At 42.1% G+C, this 12,070-nt stretch overlaps 1 long non-coding RNA gene across 1 annotated transcript; it reads left to right on the forward strand.

The window, feature by feature from the left end:
- The first annotated feature begins 10,154 nt into the window (after positions 1 to 10,154).
- On the forward strand, positions 10,155 to 11,126 carry LOC104825411. Its single transcript, XR_773624.1, has 2 exons — positions 10,155 to 10,343; positions 10,818 to 11,126. It is a non-coding gene; the product is annotated as an uncharacterized LOC104825411 (long non-coding RNA).
- The last annotated feature ends 944 nt before the right edge of the window (positions 11,127 to 12,070 follow it).

Below are 12,070 nucleotides of genomic sequence, written 5' to 3' on the forward strand. Positions count from 1 at the left end.
CCTCCCGAGAAGCGCTTGTTTAACGTCATTAGCTCGACCTATCTTGCTCAAACGATGGGAGGGTCTGAGAGTGATGAATTTTGAGGTTGGGGTGGTGGTCTATGCGGGTGTCTCACATACTCTGATTTCTCCACATGTGTCATCCATGCTTGATCATCTGCAATGAAAGAGTAAAAAACAAGTATGGGATTATTAAAACGACGCTTACTTGTTTCTACTGGCCTGAGGATGACATCTTCTAGTCGCTTTCTATCGTCTGAGAAACTACATGGTCCAAGTTACATGTGATACGGTCTGAATCAAGTTTCTGAAAGAAGTCACTCGCGCTTGTTGTGGCCCGATCAGTCTCAAGTGTATGGGAGATAGATTCATGTTCTGTTTCTCCTTCATTTAGCAATCGAGTAATCTCCCAAATCGCCTCCCAATTGTTGTAGATGTTCTCTTCACGTGTAATCATAGTAAGGGAGTGAGAAAACTAGTATAGATGGTTAAAAAACAAAAACTATACATAGGACTCGACTCAACTATACACACAAAAAGACTCGAAAAAGACACGACTCAATATATACACAAGCAAGATCTAGAATCGATAAAGACCTAGAAATAGGCTAACCAGTCCCCGACAACGGCGCCAAAAATTGATACGTGTGTACCGAGTCTAAAATCTATAACCCGATTCACAACTCACCGCAAGATACGGATCGTCGTAACACGGGGTCGAACACGAGGACCGGTTGCTAAATCCAAATCTAAATCGAAAATAGATCAAAGTAAGCAAGCAAGTGATGATGGAAGTATATGGAATCTATAGGAAACGAAATAAGAAAGCAATGAAAACGAGTAACCTATCAAACAAGGATGACTACGGGTATCGGGATCGTATTCGCGTGTATGGGTATTTACTAAACATGCGAGAATAACGACATCGTATTTGTATTCGGAAATCATCAAGCAACAAGAATAGAGAATTCACCTCCCGGTCTACTAACTCACTGCCTACAGAGTAACTCGTCAATCTTCTGATCTATTCAAGTTAACCCTAGATGCATGAAGAACGCTATCATCAATCCTAGATCGATCAAACCATATTCCTATATGAATAATACGATCTATTTTATCGATTTTGATCCGAAACCAAACCCATATTCCTATGTGATTCAGAATCTAAAATCAGGTAGATGATACCCGCATCTAACAATTTCAAGACCTCTTTCTTGACTACTTCTTTCATGTTCGGGTTTAGCCTACGTTGATGTTCGATTTAGATTTGGTATCATCCTCTAAATATATGCGATGCATGCAAAGAGAGGGACTAAGACCCTTTATGTCTCCTAGAGTGTATCCTAGGACTTCCCTGTATTGCCTAAGCAACTTGGTGAGCCTTTCTTCCTCATCTAATGCATCATTGATGATAATGGGATAAGTAGAGTTCAAGTCAAGAAAGACATACCTTAGCCCTTGGGGGTAGGGGCTTTAATTCCACTTGCGGGGCATGTTTGGGATCCCAATCAGCATGTGTCTCTCCTCTTGGGATTTTAAGTCAAGGATGGCGTGGGTAGTCGAGAAGATGGCCTCAGAGTACAAATTTTTCATTCCAGATGCAAACGGGCGGGCCGCCTCTGTTGTCGAGCGGTCGCTCGTTTTGGTTGGAGAATGATTGATTTTGCTCAGACTTTTCGGGCGGGCCATCCATTCTTTCGGGCGGTCGCCCATTTCCACTGGTGAAGGATCGAAATTTCTCAGACTTTTTGGGCGGGCCACCTGTAATATCGAGCAGTCGCTCGTTTTGTCGGATTCTGATTCCAAATTTCTCAGACTTTTCGGGCGGGCCGCCTGTAATGTCGAGCGGTCGCTCGATTCCTCCTGAGTTTCTTCAAATTCCGGCGATTTCGAGCGGGTCGCCCGAAATGTTGCAGAAACTTCATTTTCGGTTTCTCGATCATCTAATGCTCGTCTCATCTCCTCGATCTCTTCCCAATTGCTGTATAGATTTGCTCCTACGACCATTAGTGACACTTCTAGTGGGTCTACCTCACAGAATTCTCCGATCACTTCTTCCGCCATTGCTTCAAGTATATCCGCATAGCATACCGTATCATTGGTCGAGGGTTGCTTCAAATTCTAGTCAAGTGTGAATTCAACTATTTCGTCTCCGATCTTCATTGTTAATCTACCAGCTCGGACATGAACTACGGTATCTGCTGTGCTAAAAAATGGTCGGCCCGATATGATCGGGACCTTGGAATCTTCATCCATATCTAAGACCACAAAATCCACCGGTACATAGAATCCGCCAATCTTGAGAGGTACGTCTTCTAAAATGTCTGCTGGATATTTGATGGATCGGTCCGCTAGTTGTAAGGCCATCCTCATGGGTTTCAAGTCGCCTATGTTCAACATGTTGTAAATGGACAGTGGCATCAAACTCACACTAGCCCCAAGATCGCATAATGCTCTATCAATCTCAATATTCCCCAACTTGCATGGAATAGAGAAACTCCCCGGATCAGACATCTTCAGGGGTAGTTCATGCTTTGTGATGGCTGCACTAATCTCGGTGCTCAATGGTACAGTCTCCTTTTCAACTACCCGCTTCTTCGTCAAAATATCCTTGAGGAACTTCGCGTATGAGGGCATTTTAAGAATTACCTCATGGAAAGACATTGTAATCTCCATCTTCTTCAACATTTCCGCAAACTTTCTAAATTGGTTGTCCTCATTAAATTTCTTTAAATGAGAAGGAAAGGGTATCGGGGGTACCTTAGGCGGAGGCGGAATGTAGACCGGTTCTTTCTCCTGTTCTTGCACCTAGGAGTGTCTTCCTCTACATCCTTGCCTTTTTCCTCTCTTGTTAGCCTTGGAGGTGGTGTCTTCTCAACCATCGGAGGGGAAATCTCTGGAAGTTGTCTTCCACTCCTTAGCTCCACTGCGTTGATATGCTCCCGAGGGTTCATTTCGTTCTTACCGGGAAGCATACCTTGTTGTCTTGTTGATGAGGATGAGGCAAGTTGCGCTACTTGATTGTCCAAAATTTTCAAGTGAGCTTGCACTCCTTCCAATTGTTTCTTGAATGCAACTTGCTCATTTTCAATACTCCCAATGGATACTCCTTGCGATTTTTGACCTTGGAGAATTTGCAATAGCATATCCTTGATGTCCGGGTCTTGCTCCTTGGGTTGCGCTTGCTACGATCTATAGTTAGAATTCCCTTGATAACCTTGACTCCCTTGACCTTGCTGTTGGTACTTCGGTTGAAAACCCGGGGGTCCTTGGTTGTTCCGTTAGAAAGCGGGTTGAGGATTTAGCGCACTCTATGTGTTCTTGTAGGAGAAATTGGGATGCTTCCTCAATCCCGAGTTGTATAGGTTGGACGGATGAGTGTATTGATTAGGACCGACATAATTAGCTTCTCCCTCTTCTTGATCAACCATGTACATTCCCGGTTGAATTTGCACCGGATTGTGATCTTCCACAGCAGCTACTTGTTTGGAATTGGCGAGTTGAACCTTTATCTCAGCAAGGTCGGCCAACACCGCCTTAAGAGCTGCGTTCTCTCCCACATCCCCTTTCACTGAGCTTCTCCTACTGAACTCGTTGGACGTATGGCTGCGTCCTTTGGCCAGTTTTGCAATTATCGCTTCTAACTCTTGGAAAGGGATGTCATAAATGTCACCTCCACATGCTGCATCAATCCAAGACCGAGTGTCATCCTTCAACCCATGGATAAAGATGGATAGAAGGTAGTCTCTTTCCATTCCATGGTGAGGACACATTCTTTGATATTCCTTGAAGCGTTCCCATGCATCATGGAGATTTTCCCCATCCTCTTGCACAAAAGCATTAATCTGATTCCTCGCATGTTGAGTCTTGGTGAGGGAGTAGTATTGCATAAGAAACTGTTCTTCCATTTCATCCCATGTCGAGATAGAATTTGGCTCAAGAGTATAGAGCCAATCTCTAGCCCTCTCCGTAAGTGAGTAGGGGAAAGTTTCAAAGAACACGTCTTCTAAAGTTATCCCCGGTCCCTTCTTATCTTGAAATTTGTAAGGTAAGCATTCGGGTCCTCGTTGGGTCTCCCACGGAAACTCATGTTGTTGAGCATTTGAATGCGTAGGAGTTCAAAATCTTCTAACGATCCCCTGTTGATGCATGATAGTAACTGAGTATGCTTCGGTTGTGTGTACGTTCGAAGCGTTCTAGGGGCTGCTTGGGCTGGACCTCTTTGGGCATTGACCCCTCTCAACAACTCTTCGGCCATTTCGGGTTGTTCTCTTCGTGCGTTGTTTTCTCTCAGCATTTCTTCGGCCATTACCCACTGTCTTTGCTGTCTTCGAGCGAAGCGTAGAGTCCTTTCTATTTCGGGGTCGAAGACGAGTTGATCTCTACCGGTTGTACTTCTTGTCATGCACCGGAAGAGCTGCACACCAAAGAGGCAAAACAAACCGAAAGTGTTGTGAAAATGTTATGTCACAAAGTAATCCAAGCAAGAATCCAAGCAATGGTGATCTAGTAAAAATCTAGACTAACACGAAAACGCCTAGTCCCCGGCAACGGCGCCAAAAACTTGATGCGCACGCACCGAGTCTTATATTTAGTACCCGATTCGTACCACTATCCGCAAGTATATGGTAGTTGTAGTACCGGGGTCGAACACGAGGACTAGGATGTATTAGTCTATCTCTAAACTAGATTAGGTGGTCGAATAAAAATGTGAGTTGTGATAAGTGTTGGAACACGAGTAAGCAAATCAAATCAACGGGTTGTAAACGATGGTTCGAGGCGTTGTAGGTTCGGGATCCCTCAAGAAATGCATTTGACATTTGGTTCCAAACATCATTCCCATATCCCTATGATCAATGTGTTTTATAGTCATACCAATTAGGGTTTCATCCAAATCAATAGCATTAAGCACAAAACATCAAACCCATGGAAGAAAAATCAAAGACATCATAGAATAAGCATAGGTGTCCATACAAAAGTGGGGATCCCTCACCCACAACAAAGTCATTACTCCATATCTAGAGTCTCAAAACAGAAAATAAAAGAGGAAAACATAGAAAAGGAGAAGAAATGCTCAAGATGATCTTCAATGGTGATCTCCTCCTTCAAGATGTCTCCCTAGGTCTCCAAATCTCTCTTGCCTCCTCTCCAAGGTGATTTTCTTCCCAAAATGTCGAGCCTCCTTCTCTCTCCTCAAACTCTCCTTTTTATGAAAGTGCAAAAACTAGGTTTTTACCTCAAAATTGGGGCTTTTCCTTTTTGGGCCGGATTTGATATCAGGCGATCGCTCATTTTCTCTTCAGGGTCGCTCGTTTTCTCTTCAGGGTCGCCCATTTTCTTCGTGGTGAGCGACCCCTCATCATAACGAGCGACCGCTCATTCTTCTTTGTAACTCGGAGCGACCGCCTAGTATAACGAGCGACCGCTCGTTCTCTGTAATAGCACAGAGCGACTGCCTGCTTCTGCGAGCGACCACCTGATTGCTTGACTGTCACGACGGGCGACCGCCCGTGAAAACAGGCGGGCCGCTCATTTTGTCTGAGCTCCTCCGGACTTCTCGATTCCGCTCCTTTTCCGTGCCTCGTACACGAATATCCTCGTCTGATCGTCCTGCAAGGAAAAGGAGAGAAATATTTCTACCCATGGCCAACTAACGTCCTAATATGCCTAAAATGTTAGAAGAATTGTAATGCACGACGTTAGAAAACCGGTGAAAAACTCGTGTGATCACATGACTTGTGGTGAAAGGATTCCGTCAAATTCATGGTATTGACTATGATGAGACGTTTTCGCCAGTAGTCATGCTGAAGTCCATCAGGATCTTGCTTGCCATAGCCGCATATTACGACTATGAGATATGGCAAATGGATGTCAAGACCGCGTTCCTTAACGGGAACTTGACCGAAGATGTGTACATGACACAACCCGAAGATTTTATCGATCCAAGGAACCCGGGGAAGGTGTGCAAGCTTCAGAGGTCCATTTATGGGCTGAAGCAGGCTTCAAGGAGCTGGAACCTTTGTTTTAATGAGACAATCAAAAGGTTTGGTTTCTTACAGAACGAAGACGAGCCATATGTTTACAAGAAGATCAGTGGGAGCACAGTAGTATTCCTAGTGCTGTACGTGGATGACATTCTCCTAATAGGGAACGATGTTCCTACCTTGCAAGACGTAAAGTCTTGGCTAGGAACGCAGTTTTCTATGAAGGACCTAGGAGAAGCGGCCTATATTTTAGACATAAAGATCTATAGAGATAGATCAAGGCGTCTTCTAGGATTGTGTCAGAGTACTTACATCGATAAGGTCTTGAAACGGTTCAAGATGCAAGATTCCAAGAAAGGAACCTTACCGATGAGCAGTGGCACAGTTCTCTGCAAGAGTCAGTGTCCTACGACACCTGATGAGCGAGAACGCATGGACCGGATTCCATATGCTTCGGCAATTGGATCAATCATGTATGCCATGCTATGTACTCGACCGGATGTATCCTACGCGTTGAGCATTACGAGTAGATACCAGTCAGATCCAGAGGAGTCACACTGAATCGCCGTCAAGAACATCCTGAAGTACTTGAGAAGGACTAAGGATGTGTTCTTGGTATACGGTGGGTCAGAAGACGAGCTCGCTGTAAGAGGTTACACCGATGCTAGTTTTCAATCAGACCCGGATGACTACAGATCGCAGTCTGGCTATGTTTTCTGCTTAAACGGTGGCGCTGTTAGCTGGAAGAGTTCCAAGCAGGCGACCGTTGCAGATTCTACTACAGAAGCTGAGTATATTGCAGCGTCGGATGCAACAAAGGAAGTTGTTTGGATCAGGAAGTTTGTTGTCGACTTGGGTGTCATTCCTAGTGTTGATAGCCCCATTGCTCTGTATTGTGACAACAATGGAGCAATCACACAATGAAAAGAACCCAGATCTCATCAACGATCCAAACACATACTCAGACGATTTCACCTTATCAGGGAGATCATAGACAGAGGAGACATGCACATTTGCAGGGTGTCGACAGATGACAACATTGCCGATCCATTGACGAAGCCTCTCCCTTCGTCGAAACATGAGGGTCATGTTAGGGATATGGGCATTAGATGTTTAGCAGTTCATGATTAGAGCAAGTGGGAGATTGTTGGTTTAGTGCTCTATGATGTACTGTTTTGCGAGCTTTATTTAGATACATTTGATGTATTGACACTTTCTATGGTTTATGGATGAGTGTTTTATTCATTACATGTTTTGCATACTTGATATGTCATGAAATCCATGTATTGTTATGAACAATACTAAACTCTCTAGTCGTATGTCATTGTGGGAATAATGATATAATTAGACTAGTATGATGTGTGATTGATGATCATAGGTATTGGATACGATCACAATCATATATATTCGTTGAAGAACGGAATACTGGATTGACCCGCATGAGATTGTCACTTGGACTAGCGTCATGACTTGAATCTCATATGACGGTTCCATGATTGGATCCTAAGACATGAGATATCTACGGAATCCAATATGAGGAGTTATGTACTTTGAATATGTCAAACGTCCTGCGTAATAGGAGGACTATAAAGGCGTGTATCAGGTACGAAATGAATCATGTGCTGGATTGTAGATAGTCAAGATGGGATTTGTACCTCTCGTAAAAGAGAGAGATATCGTTGGGCCCCTCGTGTGAGCGAGACTGTAGAAATGTGTGGCCGCACTATAGACGAACGTCGTCTATTTCAGACAGTCGAACTCAGTGAACGAGAAAGCATTCAAATCAGATAAGGTGGTTTGTCCATGCCTTATGTTCGACATATGATATCGTGATACAAAAGGATCATCAACCGGAATCATCACAGACGTTCGTAAGATCACAAACTAACTCTATTCGAGATAGGTAGTCATAGTGTCATGCTAGAGACCGCCTATGACTTGTATAGCCGAAATAGAGATTTCGGGTTATACTGCTATATCGGATGAGCCTACAGGGTCACACACAGGAAACGCGCGAGAAAAATGCTCCAGACCGATCGGTCCCTAGACCGATCGGTCCAGAGGTAACGCAAATGTTGCGGGAAAAATGCTCCAGACCGATCGGTCCAGACGTCGGGTTTTCCTTAATTAACTCAAACTAGGGTTTTAAGTGGGATTAACTCAAGGGCACGCCTTCTAACCTTGGTGGCACGATTTTCACAGACGTTTGAGAGTTCTTCGAGATTGAAAACCCTAAGTTAGATCCCTGAAACCCTTGCGCAAAGAAGAACGAGTTCTTCAGTCCTAGCAGACCAGTTCCAACCGTTGGAATCTTTTCCGCCGTGTGGATACGTGTAGAGGGCGAGGTATTCTTCCTATCTACAGTGATCGGACGAACTATTCAATTGATACAGGCCCCGGATCGATTGAGGTAAGCGTTCTAACGTTTCTAAAGATCATGCATGATAGGTTTTAGGGTTTCATAAAAAAAATTTGTTTTACATCCGCTGCGCAAACCCTAGAACCGATCTCTTAGGAATTAGATTCGCTCTAGAGATCACAGGAATCCCAACAGAGGAAAGTATGAGACAAAGGGGGGAGGACCTAGCTTCACTTACTATCTGAGTTAGCATTGGCAGAGGACCCCTTTATACCAACATAAAGGATCGAAATGTGACCAGGAAAAGCAACGGTGCATTCCTGATCAAACCACCCCAAGTAAGAAAACTGAAGGACCATCACGTATCGACATACTCTACCGAAGATTGATAAATTATTGGATCGACTACCAAGAACTCGACGATTCTACAAGATCGACTTACGGTACAGACATCACCAATTAAGGCGAAAGATGTACAAAAGACAAACATCACAGTCTCGATAGGGTCACTTCAAATTTGCGGTAGTGTCGAGAAGACTCACGAATACACCTAAAGTATTCATGTAAATGGTGAACCTTGCTATAACGGATTACCTGGTTGAGTTCATCATCAGAATTGATGCTCTCACCAGATCAACGCACAAGAAAAAAACTTATGGAGAATACAATGATCTAGTGATGCGCAAGATCCTCAGTCTAGACTCATGGAACCCAAGTGGATTCCACTAAAAGCCGGAAGTATCATGGATTTGAAGTCACGATCTCTGAACAGAAGTGCATAGCCTCTTGGACTTGTAGACTATGATTGTAATCAATTCACAGAAGAGTTCGCTGCAACCGGTGACCCATGATTGAGTTAATCGGAAATGTACAGCAGACTGGAATGGATCACTGATGCGAAAACAGTTCAGGCAGTTGAAAGGGAGTTCAACGGAGTTCAACCTTAGCACCGATCCTGATTTTACCATGACCAGAATAACTATATGAGGGTTATACCGATGCGTCCAAACAAAAGACTAGGCTACATGTTGATGTAGGAATGACACATCATCGCTTATGCATCAAGACAATTAAAGAAAAATGAAGAAAACTACCCGACGCAGGACATGGAGCTCGCAGTGGTAGTTCGTACTTTAGAAGTATGGAGGTCATACCTGTATGGGGAGATGATCATGCTTAACACCAATCATAAGAGCCTCGCTACTGGACTCCCAGAAGAACTTGAATTTGAGAGAACGAAGATGGTTAGAGTTCATCGCCAACTATGGCTTAGATATTAACTACCATCAAGGAAGGACCAACGTGGTGGTAGATACACCAAGTGGGGAAAGGATCCTAACGGTTAATTATGTGTGACATCGTTGTATGGTAACGCCCCCGAACTGAATGCAACATCGGGATAATTGTCCCTAAGTCAAGAAAAACACCTGAATAACCCAGTGGAAGAGTGACGTAAAGATAAAACATGGATCTTTTACTCTCTAAATATATGGATCGCGTGGAAGGAAACGGTAACAAAAGGGTATCATCTCGACAAGAAGAAGACTCTGTAACTGGAAAATGAACGGTACATACCCAATGACCTCAGGATAAGGCAAGAGACATTGGAGAAGTCACACCGTCAAGAGCTATCCATACACCTCGGAACAAGTAGGGTATATCAAAAGATATGCCAAGTGATAGACTTGGTCAGCAATCAGAGGAATGTGGCTAAGTTCGTAACAAGATGCTCAACCTATCTACAGGAAAAGGTTGAGCGACAAATATCGGGGTAAACTATCACTGTTGAAAACCCATTGATGACATGTATATATTGATATATTTTTGTATAATAAATATATTATGTTTCGTGAAATTTTTATATATAAACGTTATTTTGTATAGTTTTACACCGATTTCGATGTTTTCGATATTTGGCAGGAAAAATGAAGATTCGAATGTAAACGTTGCATTTCAAGAGAATCAGACAAAAACGAATGAACGAGGAGATATATATATTCGTATGTAATCGTGTGTATATACTTATAGTTTGTATATATATATTATCGATTGAATATATGTAGTATATATGTACTATATATAAATGTATGTATATTTACATATGCATATTTGTATACGTATATAATTATATATAGTGTGTGCATATATAAATATATATTTTATATTTTATGCATAAGGGACGCGTGTATATAATATGTATATAATATGTATATATATTCATAAGGGAACAAGAAGGGCATATCTCGATAACCATGTGCATGCATATCATATGTGTATATATGTATAATATATATATTAATAAATATATATATGTGTGTATGTATATTATAGTACATGTATATATATATCTATATATGTATAAAGCAGAAGCAAACAATGGTGTATGTATATATAATATATATAGAATAAAAATAATAAAGAAGAGAAGAAGATAACTCTCGTGAGACAAAGCCATCTCCCTCTTTTGTTTTTAGTGTCCTCAAACGATGTGCAACAACACTTTTCCATGAATGATGGCACCCACACGACAAGGAGAATGACAACCATTTTCTCGGGATCTCTTTATAAGAAAGGGGAGTTCGCAAAGGGAGGAGGGAGCGATCAGAGAGAGCAGAGAGACACGAAGAGAATTACAGGAGTTTCTGGAGTATTCATCGGAGGAGTTTCAATCAGAGAGTTTCATCTGCAATTACTGGCCATTTCTTTCCCTTACTCCGTTTTTATTCCTATTTCTGTATTTTATTTTACAATGAATTTCTGTCTACACTTTGTTATTGTGATCATCATGTTGCGTGAGTAATTTTATCATTGTAGGTTAGGGATTGATAAGGGTTATGTAATAATTTCGTGTTTGAATCATCTTGAAACTATGGTTTTATGATTTGGATCAAACGAATAGATTTTAATGTTACGAATTATACTGGCCATGTGATTCGTTGATTTTGGAATTTAAGTTTGCATAGAGATATGAAATTTAAATTCGGAAATTATTCATTCGGTTAAATGATTTTTGCATCGAGAGATAGTTGCGTCGTTTAGGAATTGTGATAGCAATCTTAATAATCTTAGGAGTTTCAATTTATTTGGAACCGAGAGGTCGGTAGATTTAAACTCCCGAGATAAGAGGTGAGATTCGAGAGAGTGATCCTCGACAAAAGATATTGAATTCCCCAAACCATACCCATAGTTATCAAGATACATCCTTAGAATAAATTTTTACATAACCCGAAAAATCCCGACACCTACAATGTTTTAAATTGAATTGTGTTAAAACTGTTATTCTGTATTTATTTTAATTTGTGTTTACATTTAGTCATTGTCATCGCCACCTAAAATATCACCGTCAACCGAAACCGAGTAAAACCCGTAATTGTATCATTAATGCCCATGTGTCCCTGTGATCGACCCTAGAATATTACGATTGACCCGTACACTTGCGGAAGTTGTATCTAGGAAATAAAACGAGATTAGATCACACCCTAGATCGACATCAAGTTTTTGGCGCCGTTGCCGGGGACGCAAAACGGCTTTAGCGATACGATTAGAAAACTATTCGGTTTAGGTCATTTTTTTTTTCTTCTTTCGTTCAATCTGTTCTTCACCTTTCCTTGTTGTTGCTCCGTCCGTTTTGTACGCAGGATTTCTCCAGTGTATGACAAGAAGTGCTGGGTCAGAAAACCTAGTTCCTTTTGACCCTGAAATCGAGAAAACTGCTAAACAAAACCGA

Source organism: Tarenaya hassleriana, unplaced genomic scaffold, assembly GCF_000463585.1.
Source record: "Tarenaya hassleriana unplaced genomic scaffold, ASM46358v1 Cleome457, whole genome shotgun sequence".
Classification (NCBI taxonomy): Eukaryota; Viridiplantae; Streptophyta; class Magnoliopsida; order Brassicales; family Cleomaceae; genus Tarenaya; species Tarenaya hassleriana.